General features: G+C 45.7%; 2 protein-coding genes across 8 annotated transcripts in view; one reads left to right on the top strand and one right to left on the bottom strand.

Moving 5' to 3' along the window:
- grtp1a (growth hormone regulated TBC protein 1a) overlaps positions 1-16,275 on the bottom strand; it is a 393,930-nt gene that overhangs the window by 300,248 nt on the left and 77,407 nt on the right. For 4 of the 7 annotated variants that reach the window (XM_069889533.1, XM_069889535.1, XM_069889538.1 and 1 more), the window contains 2 exons: positions 10,848-10,923; positions 8,104-9,654 (listed from right to left, as the gene is read on the bottom strand). The gene's annotated coding sequence lies outside the window, so the exon portion shown is untranslated. The remainder of the gene's footprint in view (positions 1-8,103; positions 9,655-10,847; positions 10,924-16,275) is intronic. The other 3 variants (XM_069889534.1, XM_069889537.1, XM_069889540.1) reach the window with 1 other exon arrangement.
- Positions 1-16,275, top strand: part of LOC138738729 (coagulation factor X-like) — a 46,179-nt gene that overhangs the window by 18,549 nt on the left and 11,355 nt on the right. The gene's annotated exons all lie outside the window — the stretch shown is intronic.

Genomic DNA, 16,275 nt, shown 5'->3' with positions numbered 1-16,275 from the left:
CATCAGCCAAAAATGAATGGACATTCAGGTCCTTGAACTTGACCAGCTGCTCATTTATAACATGACTGATCCTCACCTTTACCTTAAATTTTCAGTTGAAGCCCAACCTTGCATCATTCTGAGGTAGGTGTTTCAAGTTTCCACTTCTCTATGAATAAAGGTGTGCTTCCAGTCAACAGGCCTGAATCACAATTTTATTGAGTACAGTATGTATACTCAAGGAACAGGACTAGTGCAGGATGTGTGCTCAAGAATCAGACAGTGCAGAGAGGATATCCAAGGAATTGGTCTAGTGCAAGGGGTGTACTCAAAGAACAGGACAAGTACTTAAGGAATGGGATTAGTGCAGGAAGTGTCCTCAAGAAATAGGATTAGCGCATTTGCTAACTTGTGTAGCAAAACAACTGATCTATTGAGTAACCAAGGCATGTCAGCTCAAGACTATACAGGCATAGAGTCATACAGAGAAACAGCATGGAAAAAGGCCATTCAGGCAATCAAGTCCATGCCAACCATTAATCACACATTTCTTATTATTCCCCACATTTCTTTTAACTTCTCCCCCCCCCCCCCCCCCCAAATTCTATTCCTGATCTACATACAATTTACAACAGACAATTAATCTACCAAGCTGTACATTTTGGGATATGAGAGGAAATTGTGGCACCCAGAGTAAACCCACAAGGTTACAGGGAGAATATGCCAATTCTGCACTGACAGCACTCAGTGTCAGGATTGACCCCAAGTCTCTAGGGCTATGAGGCTACAGTTCTACCAGCTATGTGATTATGCTGCCTGGCTACATCTGAGGGGTGTAATAAAGAGGGCTGAGTTCAGTAGCCATACTTGATTGTAAAGCGAGTGAGGGGATGTAATCAGGTTGTGTGACGTATGCAGGGGATGTGTTCAAGATACAAGATTCAGTCAGGGAATACACTCAATTCACAATCAACATATTCAAGACATAGAAGGTGGCATGGGGGAAGTGCAGAGGGCATCATTAAGGCACAGGATTAGAACTGGGTTCATACATGAGGCATGTCAATCATACAAGGGCCACACTCAAGGTACTGGATGAGTTCAGTGCATTTATTCTGTACAAGAGGCTAATGCAGAAAGAGTTCTCAAGAGATGATTCTAATCTAGACAATACTTAAAATGCAAAATTACTATAGGGAACATACTCAAATCATGGACTATTGCAGTAAGCATATTTAAGGCACAAGACTTGTGCTCAAGATTTACACAGGCATGGCAACAGGACAGGGAAGGTACATAAAGTGCGGGTCTAGAGTTGGGGAATAATGAAGGCATGGACTAGTCCTGCAACTGTGCTCAAGAAATGGAACATATAGGACAGGGTTGCCATACTCTCTGGATGTGGGACTAAATTTAAGACATAGGTTCAGTGCAGTGACTGTACATAGGGTAAAGGATTGTTGCAGAGAATACAATCAAGGCATGGGATGATTGCACAAAGTGTCTAAGTGTATTGCTGAGGGTATACTCAAATATGTGGGTCAACTCAACGTGTGGGATTATGTGGAGAATGTAATCAAGGAGCAGGATTATTGCAGAGGGTGTACTCATTGTGTGGGATTATTGTGGAGGTATACTCAGATTGTACGGCTATTCCAGATAGTATATACACAATGGAAACATTTATTGCAGTGTATAATCAAGGTGCAAGACTATGTATACTATGAATACTCAATATGTAGAATTATTGCAGAAAGTATAGTTAATGAGCAGGATTATAGCAGAGAGTGTAATTTAAGTTTGGGGTTGTTAACATAACATATAATAACATAACAATTACAGCACGGAAACAGGCCATTAGGCCCTTCTAGTCCACACCGAAACAAACACCCCTTTCTAGTCCCACCTCCATGCACAATGCCCATAACCCTCCATCTTCTTCTCATCCATATACCTGTCCAACCTTTTCTTAAATAATACAATTGACTCCACCGCCACTATTTCTCCCGGAAGATCATTCCACACGGCTACCACTCTCTGAGTAAAGAAGTTCCCCCTCATGTTACCTCTAAACCTCTGCCCCTTAATTCTTAACTCATGTCCTCTTGTTTTAATCTTTCCTCCTCTTAACGGAAATAGACTATCCACATCCACTCTGTCTATCCCTTTCATAATCTTAAATACTTCTATCAAATCCCCTCTCAACCTTCTACGCTCCAAAGAATAAAGACCTAATCTGTCCAATCTCTCCCTATACTCCAGATGCTTAAACCCAGGCAACATTCTGGTAAACCTTCTCTGCACTCTCTCCACTCTGTTTATATCCTTCCTATAATTAGGCGACCAGAACTGCACACAGAACTCCAAATGAGGCCGCACCAACGTCTTATACAATCTCAACATCACCTCCCAACTCCTATATTCCATGCAATGATTGATAAAGGCCAGCATACTAAAAGCCTTCTTCACCACCCTATTCACATGAGTTTCTACCTTCAGGGAACGATGTATCGTCACTCCTAAATCTTTCTGCTCTTCTGTATTCATCAATGCTCTCCCATTTACCACGTATGTCCTATTCTGATTCTTCTTACCAAAATGAAGCACCTCACACTTATCAGCATTAAATTCCATCTGCCATTTTTCAGCCCACTTTTCTAAGCAGCCCAAATCCCTCTGCAATCCTTGAAAACCTTCTTCATTATCCACTATTCCACCTATCTTAGTATCGTCTGCATATTTACTAATCCAATTCACCACCCCATCATCTAGATCATTAATGTATATAACGAACAACAATGGGCCCAATACAGATCCTTGAGGCACACCACTGGTCACCGGCCTCCAACCTGACAAACAATTATCCACTACCACTCTCTGGCCTCTCCCTTTCAGCCAATGTTCAATCCATTTGACTATCTTAAAATTTATACCTAAAGACTGCACCTTCCTAACTAACCTAACTAACCTTCCATGTGGAATTTGGAGAGCATTTGCACAACTTTACGTGAGGGCTACTGCAGATGTGGTTAACTCAAGATAGTGTACTAGGGTACTCGAGGATGCTGCATTGTGCACTAGGATACTCAGGGGTTTGGATAGGGCACTAGGGTACATCTAATGTAGGAATAGAGCACTGGGATACTCCAGGAGATAGAATTGTGCACCTGGCTACTACAGATGGGGAAATAGTATATTGGTGTACTCCAGGTATAGCACAGATAAAATCCACCAGTATAAAGAAAGAATATTCAGCACTTGCCTGTGATGGATAAGTTCCACACTGAGCTCCAGTGGGGAAACAGAACATTTCAGCACAGTACAGGCCCTTCAGCTTCCAATGTTGTGACAACCTATTTAACAAACTAAACCTCCCCTACCTCACACCTATTACCCTCTATTTTTCTTTCATCAATGTGCCTGTCTAAGAGTTGTTTAAATGTCCCCATGGTACTAGCCTCTACCACCACTCCTGGCAATGAATTCCAAGCACCCACTGCTCTCTGTGTTAAAAAAGCAAACCCCCAACTTACCTATGATGTCTCCCCTAAACTTTCCTCCCCTCACCTTATACAGATGTTCCCTGGTGTTTGGTACTCTCACCCTGGGAAAATAATCTTGTTGACCTCTATTAAGTCACCTCTCATTCTATTTTGCTCCAAAGAGAAAAGTCCCAGCTCTGTTAACCCTGGCCTCATAAGATGCATTCTCCTTTCCAGCCATTATCCTGGTGAGTCTCCTCTGTACCCTCTCCATAGCTTCCACATTCTTCCTGTAGTGAGGCAATTATGAGGGGTCAGAGTAGATAGTCAGAATCCCTTTTCCCTGGTCAGAGAAGGCTAGAACTAGAGGGCAAAGTTTAAGATGAGAGGAAATGTTTTTTCACAGTGGAGGAGGAGGGGTGAATGAGCTGTCAGAGGAGGCAAATTCATTACAGTGTTTAAAGGCATTTGAATGGAAACTCAGATAGGACAGGAGCAATAGGATACAACCTATTTGGATTAGTCTGAATGGTTGACATGGATGAGGTGGGCCAAAATAATCCATTTCTGTGTTATATGACTCCAAAGGACTTGGGAATGGCTGGAAAAGATCATGTAAACACTACCAACCCCAATAAGATGTTAGGCAATCATTGATGACAATTCAATGGAATAAAGTGTTCAATTTCTGGATCCACAGTCACTCTGGCCATCACTTCAAAAGCCACATAGAGGGCAAATTAGTGTAGATGGAAACTGTATCAGCTGTGAACTGGGGTGGGATGGAATGAACAGATTCAATCTTCTCAAAATACTGCAAGTGTAGAAATGTGTAGCATGAGGAGATAATAACTACTGAAATCATCCTAAGGCTGTGACACATGGGAACTGATAACTTCACATTCCCAGGAGTCTGCATCAGAACAAATCTAATAGATGGGCATTAGGGTAACTGAAGGGTGGCAGCAATATATCTAAGCAACATAGCACCTATGGCAGAGTTGACCAATACGTCAAAATAAACGGTGACAAGGAGATCTCCTGAGATCTGGACTTGGTGGCCACCATGTTGTATTTGGTGTTGTATAATTGAGAGCAAACACTAGGATGATGAAGGAGGAGAAGGAGGAGTGTACCGGTTGTGGAAGAATCAGGCATGTGCTCCTTGTATGTCTAGAATAGCGCTCATTTTGGAGCGGGGCGGGAGGGCAAGGTCCACGAATACCTCCCCCCAATGACACTGACCCTGGTGGTACACATGAGGTGTTAACTATTACTTTAAGATTTAATTTATAAATTCATAGACTTATACAGCATGAAAGCAAGCACTTCAGCCCAACTTGTTCATGTGCCTATCTACGCTAATGACATTTGATGGTGTTTAACCCTATTATAAACTTTTTCTATCCATGTGCTTTCCCAATTAATTTAAGCATTAACATTTTACCTGCCAATACCACCTCCTCTGGCAGCTTGTTCCACATACCCATCACCATCTTTCTTTCAGATCCAATTTAAATCTTACTCCTCTTGCCTTAACTCTATGGTCTCTAGTTTTAGACTCGTATACCCCCTGATTACACTGGACAATGATATTTTTCAAAAAGGTTTGCTTCCTGAAAAAACATTTGGGATTATGATATATAACTTCAAGATGAACACAAAGATAATTTCAGATTTGCTGTATCATCCAGGAGGTTTGGAAAAATATTAACTTTTATTGAATTTAGCACGTTTCTTTGGCTTGGCTTCGCGGACGAAGATTAATGGAGGGGTAATGTCCACGTCTGCTGCAGGCTCATTGGTGACTGACAAGTCCGATGCGGGACAGGCAGGCACGGTTGCAGAGGTTGCAAGGGAAAATTGGTGGGTTAGGGTTACATCCTAAAAATGTTTTGCTGCTGTTTTTTTGTTTGTACTTAGCATCTGAGGCCTCTCGTGTTAGTGTCCAACAATAGTCAGGTCGGCCAGCATCGATAAATTTCAGTTGCCCTGATACTGTGCGAGCGCTGCTGCGCAAATAATTCTGACGCAAAGTCTACAGACTGTACAACAGGCTTTAGTTAGCTTAAACCTACGCTCCTGGCATCACATGTCTGACTGCTCCAAAGGGGCTGGCTTGAGTCTTTATACGGGCCAGTGATTGACAGCAGGCAGGTGGGGCCAGTTTCCAATCCATATGGTCACTTTTATGCATGGCTACCAATCAGACCACTCACAAACACCTTTTCTCCTTTCCTAGGAAATTACCAACTGACATCTCCTTGCTGGCCTGCAGATAGAGTGGTTGCCCCCTGCAGTAAGCTGGTAGAAGTGGGGCCAGTATAGTGGGTGTATCACCACATTCACCTCCTTCTTAAAATGAGTCCTTGTTGGGATGGTATTCTCAGTACTGAGTAGTATCTACAAGTTCAGGCAGTCTGGCAGTCGTCTGTGCCTCTGGGATCATCACAGGACAGGCTCCTGGTCAATAGTCAGTAAGGTCAGGACCGACTGAGGGTTGGCTGGGTCTAGGGTGGCTGGGGTGGCCAGTGGTGTGAACGAACAGTGTCTGGCAGAGTAGGAGGTGCTATCAGTGCAGGGGTGTAGGTGTGGGATGGGTCCCTGGGGAGTGGGGCTTCTGGAGAGGTGGAGAGAAGGTGTCGGCTCCCGGGGATCCTGGATGGGCCAGTTGTGCCCAGGGTGGAGGGGCTGAGTTCCAGCTGGTGTCAGGTCCATGGTCAAGACTGTGTCCTCATGTCCACTGGGGTACCTGACATAGGTGTAATTTGGGTTCACGTGGAGGAGGTGCATCTGCTCGACCAGGTGGTTGGATTTGTGGAGGAGGAGCATGTTTACGGAGGAGAAGTGGTTCCAGAGACAACAGCCATGCCAGCAGGGAGATGCCAGTCGCTAATTTCTTAGGAAAGGAGAAAAGGCATTTGTGAGAGGTCAGATTGGTAGCCATGCACAAAAGCGACCATATGGTGTGGAGCACCTCAGGGAGGGGATCTTGCCAGTAGTTGATGGACCAGCCTTTCAACATCAGGGCCAGGAGAACAGCCTTCCAGATTACCCCGTTCTAACATCCCCATTGCCCCTGGGGTTGTAGATAGTCGTGCGACTGGACTCAATGCCTAGCACCGCCATGTACTGGTGTAGTTCCTCACTCATGACGCTGGACTCCGGTCGCTGTATATGAATGCCAGGTATCCGAACATGGTGAAGATCTGTGCCAGTGCCTTGATAATAGAGGCAGTGGAGGAGTCAGGGAACAGGATGGCAAAGGGAAAACGGGAGTATTTGTCTATGACCGAGAGGAAATAGATGTTCTTATTCGTGGAAGGCAGTGGACCCTTCAAGTCGACGCTGAGTCATTTAAAGGGCCAACTGGCCTATACTACATGGACGTGTGGTGAGCAGAAGAAGCGCGGTTTGCACTCTGCACAGACCCTGCAGGACTCAGTCATGGTCCGGACTTCTTGGATGGTGAAGGGGAGGTTCCTAAACTTAATGAAGTGGTACAGGCGTGTGACGTTCAGGTTGGAAAGGGTGTGGTGCAGCACCTGAAGTTGTTCGGACTATGCACTGGTGCAGGTCCAGGACAGGGCATCAGGGGAAATCTTTGAGCTTCCCCAGCCTATAATGGATGTCGAAGCTGAATGTGGCCAACTTGACTCTCCAGCGCAAGATCTTGTCACTTTTGATCTTGCCTCTGTGGGTGGTGCTGAACAAGAATGCCACTACGCGCTGGTCTGTGAGAAAGGTGGACCTCCTGCCTGCCAGGTAATGACGCCAGTGGTGGACTGCTTCCACAATCGCCTGGGTCTCCTTTTCAATGGCAGAGTGCCTGAGCTCTGGAGGGTCCTGGAGAAAAACACCACAGGTCTTCCCCCTTGGTTGAAGATGACAGCAAGGGTAACTTCAGAGGCATCGCACTCCACCTGGAAAGGTGTGGTCTCATGCACTGCATGCATCGTGGCATTGGCAATGTCCTGTCTGATGTGGGTGAAGGCTGGTTGCGCCTCAGCGGGGAGGGGTAAGGTGGTGGCTTGGGCCAGTGGGTGGACCTTGTCTGAGAAGCAGGGGACCCACTTGGAGTAGTAAGAGAAGAGCCCTAGGCACCTGCGGAGGACCTTGACCACATGGGTGCATGCGTTTGGGGTCAGGACTGATGACCCCATGTTCCATGATCCACCCCAGGATGGCGATAAACGCCCCATCTGCTTCACAGTAGCACCTGCTCCTGGCTGTTATAGGCTTGTAGTCTGGCATCAGGTAGGTGAATAGGGATGGAGGGGGTACCCATAGGGTGAAGAGACCACAGGTGGACTGGGGCAGTCGCTGGACTTTGTGCTGTGTATGGTGAGTTGGGCGAGTGGGCCACCGAAGGCAAGGGTGAGGCTGTGGAGGTGACACTGGAAGTCTAGTCCCAGGATAATCAGGCCACAGAGCTTGGGCATGACCAGTAGTCTGAACCCTTGGTATGTCTCATCCCCCACTGTCAATTTCACTGAGCAGCATCCCAGTGTCATGATGGAGTGGTCCTGGGCTGCGAAAGCGATAGTGAAGATCGCTAGATATATTTTGAGTTTCAGCATACGGACCACCTTTGGTTCACAAAGCTCTCAGTTTTAACACTATCAAACGGGCATTTTATTACCTTCCTGTTGACAGTGATGTCCATCATCGAACACCAAGTCCATGGGAAACGTCCTCCGTTAGCGTGGTGGATGCTAGGACTGTCTCAGGGTCCAAGTCGCTGCTCCCCAACAGTTGTGGTGAGTAGCAGCCAGTGGGTGTCTTTAGGAGCTTGGGGTGCAACAAGTGTGCAGTTTTGTACATGCACATGTTGACCACAGCGCCTGGTTGGCAAGCCAGGCGAGTTGGATTCGGGGTGGATGGAGGTCGGTTGGCCCATGATGGTGGCGCCCAGGAGACACACATGGCATCGGTCTGGTCCGGCGACCCAGCCGAAAGTGACATAAACGGTGCAGGCAGAAGTTGGAGGATGAAAGGTGGCGGCACCCATGGTGAGGACATGGCAGTGGCGTGGTTCAACAGATGGGCCGGAAGTGATGTCATCGGTGCAGGCAGAAGTGGTGGGCGCTGTAATAGCACTCCTCAGCATTTGCATGTGGGGGTGCCCAGAGAGTTGAGAGGGGCTCCTGGTTGGTCATAGAGGACTGCAGCACTCCTGGTGGGCTTGGAGAGGCACATTTTAGCTAAGTGGCCTTTCTTGGCACATCGGGAACAATACAAGTTATTCGCGGGGCAGTTCTTTTGGGAGCATCTGTCTGACCCACACCAGGACCTACAGCAGTGGACTGAGTCATTGGTGGCGATCATCTCTTCCACATGGGGCCCCCTCAGCGACTGCTGTCATTGGTGTCAGCAGGTTGGAGTATGGGTCTGATCGAAGACCTCTTATGTGGTGAGCTGCAGCTTCTAGGGAGTGGATCATCTCCATGATCCTGGCAAGGGAAGCATTATTCTCCTGCAACAGTCTCTGTCGAGTCGCCCTTGACTGCAGCCCTCACACGCAGGCATCTCGGATGAGTCACTTCATTTCCCCAGCAGTCACCCCAGCTTCAATCATGCACGGGCATGCTAGCTCTCATAGTGACCCCAGATAAGCATCTGCCATTTCACTTGGCTGCTGTATACCCCTGCTGAGCAGGGGTATGTTCATCAGGGGGCCAGTACATGCCTTCCAGGACGGTCATTGCTGGTTCGAAATCCGTGCAGTCCCAGATACCCTGGAAAGCGTGCAGGCCCAGCTTGGTGCGTAGTTCCAAATTTTTTTCTGGTTTGTATTAATGACCTCAGTCTGTGTGTGCGGATGATCACCTCGATTGCATACTTCCGGATCTCAAGGAATGCTGAAGCATTCAGATGCTGAGGGTCGATATTCAGCCTCTTGATGGTGAGGAACTTCTCCATGGTCCTTTAATTTTAAGCTAATTAAATTGTGAGCAGACAGGCAGGTGGGGCCAGGCTCCCAGGTTGCTTACCTGCAGGTACAGTGGTTGCCTCCTGCAGTAGGCTGGTAAGAATGTGGCCAGTGTAGTGTTCGTATCACCACATACTGTTTTTCCGTGGTTGCAAGGTTCATGTTTGTCATTGAGTGCACCAAGATCAGCAAGGAAGAAGTCCAAGTGCGAATGCAGATGAATGACGTGTTGCACTTCATGGTTTTATCTGCTTAAACAAGCTTTAAAATAGAACAGGAAATCATTAAAATAGGTTATATCTAAAAATGGTAAAATTTTAAGGTGATTTTCATGATCAGCCGCCCAAAATCCATAAAATAGACCCAAACGTGTTCAGGATGCAAAAGCTTCATTATCCAATGTTATCTATCCCTGCCTACTCCTTTCATAATATTGTAAGTCATATAAACTCAAGCTCTCCAGTTGAGACAACATTCCTGTAAATCTTTTCTGCATCCTCTCCAAATTAATCAGATCCTCTCTATTGTTTTGTGGCCGGAATTGCAAACAATACTCTAAACGCAGCCTAATCAACAATATGTACAACATGAAACATCACAACTCCTATACTCAATGCCTGGACTGATGAAGGCAAGCATACCACAGTCTGTTCAATAATACTCCCCAGGGCCATGGCATTCACTATGTTTGCCTGGCCTGGTTTAATTTTGTAAAATGCATCACCATTTTGCACATGCCTGAGTTAAATTCCATCAGCTATTCCATTGCCCACTAAACCAGATGATCTAGATCCTATTGCAAACTTAGATAAACTTCTTCACTGTCCATTATATCACATATTTTAGAGCTATCCTCAAACTTTTTAATCATGTCATCTACATTCTCATTCAAATCTTTATAATATCAAACAATAAAGGTCTCAGAGCTGATTCCTGTGGTACACACCTGGTTAGAGGCCTCCAATCTGTAAAGCACTGTTCAACTAGAACCCTCTGCCTTCTACCATAAAGCCATTTGGCTACCTCACACTGCATCCCATGTATTATAACCTTTCAGATCAGCCTAGCATGCAGAACCAAGCCAAAACTTTGACAGCCATAACAAAAAAAAAACCCACAGCAAATATAATTGTGTTTGTAGATCAAGAGATTCCTGAAAGGCTGATATCTGGTAATGGAATCCCATGGAGTTTGTAAGAGGAAACAGATTGAACACTGTGACCTCATGTTGAGAGGACACAGGGCTATACGGAAACATGTCAAAATCCTGAAAGTCTGAAATATACAGTTAAATCAACACATTTGAATCTCACCATGACAGTCGGAGAATTTAAATTCAAGTACTTAAATAAATCTGTAATTTAAAAATCACTTAGAGCAGCCTTCAAACTCAGACTGTTGGAAAAAAACAATCTAGTTCAACATTCATCAGGGCAGGAAATGTGTCACCTTACCTGGTCTCAGCTGCAAGTGGCACCACACTCACCAACACAGTCAATGCTCTTAACTGCATCCCCAGTACCAGAGTAACTAGGATGAACAATACAAGAACACAAGTCAATAGGAGGAGTAGACCATCAGATTCTTTAAGCATACCCTACTATTTCATCAGATTATGGCAAATCAATGCTGGCCTCAACTACTGTTCTGTGCCATTTTTCCATACTCCTCTATTTCTCTGTTAAATATTTATCCACTTTCACTTTAAATACTTTCAATGATCTTCCTTCCACCACCTGCCGGGATCAAGTATTCCAAAGATTCACAAATTTCTACAGACCTCAGTTTTAAATGACCGACTCTTTGTCCTGTAGTAATGCTCCCTTGTTCAAGACTCTCCCACTGGTTAAAAAAAAATCCCATCCACCCTGTCATTGATTTTATTGAATAAGATCACCACTCTTTATTGAGTAAGATCACTGCTCATTCTTCTAAACTCTGAAGAATACAGATCCAGCCTCATTAGTCTTTCTTGATTAAATATCCCACGAATTAGCCTGGTGAATCTCACTTGTAATGCCTCCATTGTTATTCTCATTTTTTTAAAAGGAGCCATAACTGCGTGCAGTATTCCACGCAAGACCTCAGCAACACACTGCACCATTGTTACAAACCCTCTCTATTCTTAAACTCCATCCCTTCTGAAATAAAGAATTAAGCAGGCAGTCATTTTCTAAAAGGGGTGAAAATTTCAAATGCAAAGGGACCTGGGAATTCTTGAATTATAAGATGAGGCCTCACTTGGGAGTTTTGTGAGCAGTTTTGGGCTCCTCATTTAAAAAAGGACATGCTGACATTAGAGAGGGTTCAGAGGAGGTTCACAAAAATGATTCCAGGAATGAAAGGGTTATCACATGATGGCTCACAGGTTTGATGGCTCATGGCCTGTACCCTTTGGAATTTAAGAGAATGAGGGAGGATCTCATTGAACATAAGAAATAGGAGCAGGAGTAGGCCATCTGGCCCATCAAGTCTGCTCCGCCATTCAATAAGATCATGGCTGATCTGATCATTGACTCAACTCCATCAACCTGCCTTTCCCCATATCCCTTAATTCCTTTTTAATGTAAAAATCTATCTAACTGAACCTTAAATATGTTAATAATGTAGCCTCAACTGTTTCCCTGGGGAGAGAATTCCACAGATTCACTACTCTCTGAGGAAAAACAATTTCCTAATCATCTTAAATCTATTCCCCTGAATCTTGACAGTGTGTCCCTTAGTTCTGGTCTCACCTACCAGTGAAAACAATTTTCCTGCCTCTATCTTATCTATACCTATCATAATTTTATGTTTCTCTAGGATCTCCTCTCATTCTTCTGAATTTGAGTGAGCATAATCCCAGACGATTTAGTCTCTCTTTGTAGGTCAACCCCTCTCATCTCCAAGATCAACCTGGTGAGTCTCTTCTGGACTGCCTCCAAGACCGGTATATCTTTCCTCAAGTATGGAGGCCAGAACTGCGTGCAGTACTCCAGGTGCTGCGTCACCAGTACCTTGTCCAGTTGCAGCATGACCTCCCTGCTCTTGAATTCAATTCCTCTAGCATGAAGGCCAACATTCCATTTGCCTTCTTAATAACCTGTTGTACCTGCAATCCAACTTTTTGCGATTCATGCACAAGCACCCCCAAATCCTTATGCCCTACAGCGTGTTGCAATTTTTCATTATTTAAATAATGATCTGCTCTTCTATTTTTTTTGTCAAAGTGGATGACCTCGCATTTACTAACATTGTTCTTCACCTTCCAGACCTTTGCCCACCCACTTAACTATATCCTTCTGCAGCCTCTCCACATCCTCTGTACAATTTGCTTTTCCACTCAATTTAGGATCATCTGCAAACTTGGCTATACTATACTCTGCCCCCTTCCAAATCATCAATGTAAATGTTGAACAGCTGCGGACCCAACACCAACCCCTGTGGCATCCCACTTACCACTGTCTGCCAATCAGAAAAATGCTGTAATGTATAATTATCTGCTCAAGCATGCCTATTGGCTGGTTATACCTGTGGCCCCTTCCCACAGGCTCCTGTATAAAGGTGGCTGTTCCACAGCCCCCGCCAACACAGTGCAAGGCAGCCGAAGAGCAAGGATATGCTGTGTTCTCAAGTGAATTAAAGCCTATTGGTTTTTCCAAAATTCCAAAATAGTCTCTTGAGTGATTGATGGTGCATCAATTTAATTCACTTGAAGTTTTCTTTAATGGAACAGATCCTCAAACCAGAAAAACCAGAGGTATCTACCAGCTTCGAACCTTGGCTGTGCTGTTTTGACAAATTGCAAGTACTGCACTCCCGGGTCGGCACCCTGGTAAACTCCATGATCAGGGATGCCACAATCTACCAGGAGGCCATGGACACCCTCAAATGGCAATACCTGTGTAAGGTCAACGTTGTCTATACTCAACACCTAGTAACCAGAAAGCAACAACCTGGTGAGTCAATCACCAAATATTTCCGGGCCCTACAAGCCTGTGAATGCAAAGCTGTGTCAGCCATTGAGTATACAGAGGATCTGATCTGGGATGCCTACGTCATGGGGATTAGGTCAAATTACATATGACAGAGACTTTTGGAGCAAGGGGAACTCAGGCTGCAGAGAGCAGTCGAGGTGGCTCTCCAGAACATGAAGGCTTACTTGATCGACAATGTGGTCATGTCATGGTCATTCTTGTTGCTGCCATCCTGGGACGTGACACCATTCCCCCCACCACCCGCTCTGTTAGTGACCGGACTACAGCAGCAGTGCTCCGCAAAACCCTCCCGACGGTGTCAACCAGTTCTGATAAAAACCCGACCACAGCTTTGGTGTTCCAGGAACCCCAAAAGTGCTACTTCTGTGGTGTGGGCAAGCATCAGAGGAAACACTGCCCAGCAAAGGATTCAATCTGCTCCAGCTGCAGAAAGAAGGGCCACTATGCTAAAGTGTGCAAGTCCAATGCCATTCGTAACAGCATCACGTGCAGATCATGGGGCCGTCTTTTGCAACACCGCCATCACCTGGGGCCAGCAGCGCTATGTGCGATCCATGGGAGCTGCCATCTTGGATGCCACCTTCAGGACCCAGCTGTGCTGCGTACAGGCTGCGGAGGCTGCTATCTTCTGGATCCGGCAACACCACGTCCAGGCCCTGGGGGCCACCATCTTGGACGCTACCACCTTCTATTTCAGCAATGTGTAGTGACTTGACTATAGCCTCCATCACCTTCAACCAGGATAGTCCACACCAACTCACCAGGTCAATTATGGACATCAAGGTAAACGGCCCTGTGACGAGTTGTTTGTTTGATAGTGAGAGCACAGAAACTTTTATACAGCCCCACATAGTGCAGAGCCTCTCCCTCATAGTACTGCCAGTGAACCAGAAGGTCTCCCTGGCATCCAAGTCATTTACAGCAGACGTTCGGGGTTTCTGTATTGTGACTTAAACAGTGCGGGGTACTGTATATGACAACTTTAGACTGATGATAATGTCACAGCTCTGCGCTGCTGTACTGTTGGGGTTTGATTTCTAATGTCACCTAAAAAGCGTGACAATGGCATTTGACGGGCTCCATCCACCCCTCACTGTTCATAATCAGCAATTCAATAGCAAACCCTCTGCTGTGCATGTCCACTTACCATGCATGACTTGCGGGCTCTCTGCCAACCTCACCCCTGACTGCAAACCCGTAGCCACTAAAAGTAGACAGTACAGCATCGGGGACAGGGCCTTCATCCAGGCGGAGGTACAGCACTTACTTAAGTAAGGGTTTATTGAAGCCAGCAATAGCCCTTAGAGAGTGCAGGTGGTGGTAGTGCGGAACAGGAAAAAGAATAGAATGGTCAATGACTACAGTCAGACCATCAATAGATACACTCATTGGACGCACGCCCTCTTCCGCGAATCGCCAACATGGTTAACCAAATTTCCCAGTATCGGGTCTTCTTGACCATCAACCTAGTCAGCAAATCATCAGCTACCCATCTGCCCAGAGAACTGCCAGGGGTTCAAGGCAGATGGCCAACTCTACCACTTCCTGCAGGTCTCATTTGGCACCACTAACAGCAACCCGGTCTTCCAGCAGGAGATGGACTGTGTGGTGGATCAGTACGAGTTCGACATCACCATCTGTGGCCACGACCAGCAGGACCATGATGCGAATCTCCAGAGATTTCTCGAGACAGCCAAGCTCCTTAATCTGTCATACAACAAGGCCAAGTGCATGTTCCACACAACTCGCCCGGCCATTCTTGGCTGTGTCGTGGAGAATGGTGTCATTGGCCCAGACCCAGACTGCCTGCGACCATTCCTGGAGCTTCCCCTCCCACTCAGCGTCAAGGCCCTGAAAAGGTGGCTTGAGTTTTTCTCCTATTATGCAAACAAGGCCCGCCCTCTTACCAAATCTACATCCTACCCCTGGCAGAGGAGGCTTGTGCAGCCTTCACTGCATCATGTCTGACATTGCCAAGGCCACGGTGCATGCTGTGGACGAATCCACCCATTTTTAGGTGGAAAGCGACGCGTTAGACTTCACTCTGGCAGCAACCCTTAATCAGGCTGGCAGTCCTGTTGCATTTTTTTCATGCACCCTGCAGGGGCCTGAGATTTGACACTCCTCAGTCGAAAAAGAGGCCCAAGCCATTGTTTAGGCAGGGTGGCACTGATGCCATTACTTGGCCAGTAAGAGACTCACCTTGCTGACTGATCAACATTCTGTTGTGTTCATGTTCAATAATCAACAGCGGGGCAAAATCAAAAGCAATAAAATACTGCAGAGAATAGAATTATCCACCTATAACTATGACATCTTGTACCGGCCGGGGAAACTTATCGAGCCACCAGACGCCTAGATCAACCGACTGCAAAACCTCCATAATGATATCTGTCATCCTGGAATCACCAGCTTCTTTCACTTATCAAAGCAGAGTTCTCAGGGGGCCATAGCCAAAAAAAATGGTTAAATAGCTTGTCTAGATCCCTCAGAACTTCACTCACACTCTCAACATTTGGATTACTCTTACCAAAGTCCACGACCTAACACTTTAAATTAGAGTGCATTTGATTGTTTTGGCTTATTCAATGTAGAATCATGGTATCTTTACCAGAGCATGCTCTTTTATCGTTCATAGCATCATCACATATGGAAACCTTACATACCTTTCCTTCTTCCCTGTCATGAAATACTGAACAATTGGGAGTTTAGAACAGATTCCTGTTAAACTAGTTACTTTGTTCCAGGCTGAAGAGTAAGCCATTTATTTCAACAATTGTTTTTTTTTAAACATTGCAGCTAGTTTTTAATCTTTTATTACTCATTTCCTCTGATATCATGGGCTTTCAATTTATGCACCAGCCTTATTAAATGCCTTTTGGAAATCTAAAAACACTACATTTTC

Source organism: Narcine bancroftii, chromosome 7 (assembly GCF_036971445.1).
Source record: "Narcine bancroftii isolate sNarBan1 chromosome 7, sNarBan1.hap1, whole genome shotgun sequence".
Taxonomy (NCBI): Eukaryota; Metazoa; Chordata; class Chondrichthyes; order Torpediniformes; family Narcinidae; genus Narcine; species Narcine bancroftii.
The sequence above is the reverse complement of the archived record's forward strand: the minus strand, read 5'-3'. Positions and strand labels throughout refer to the sequence as shown.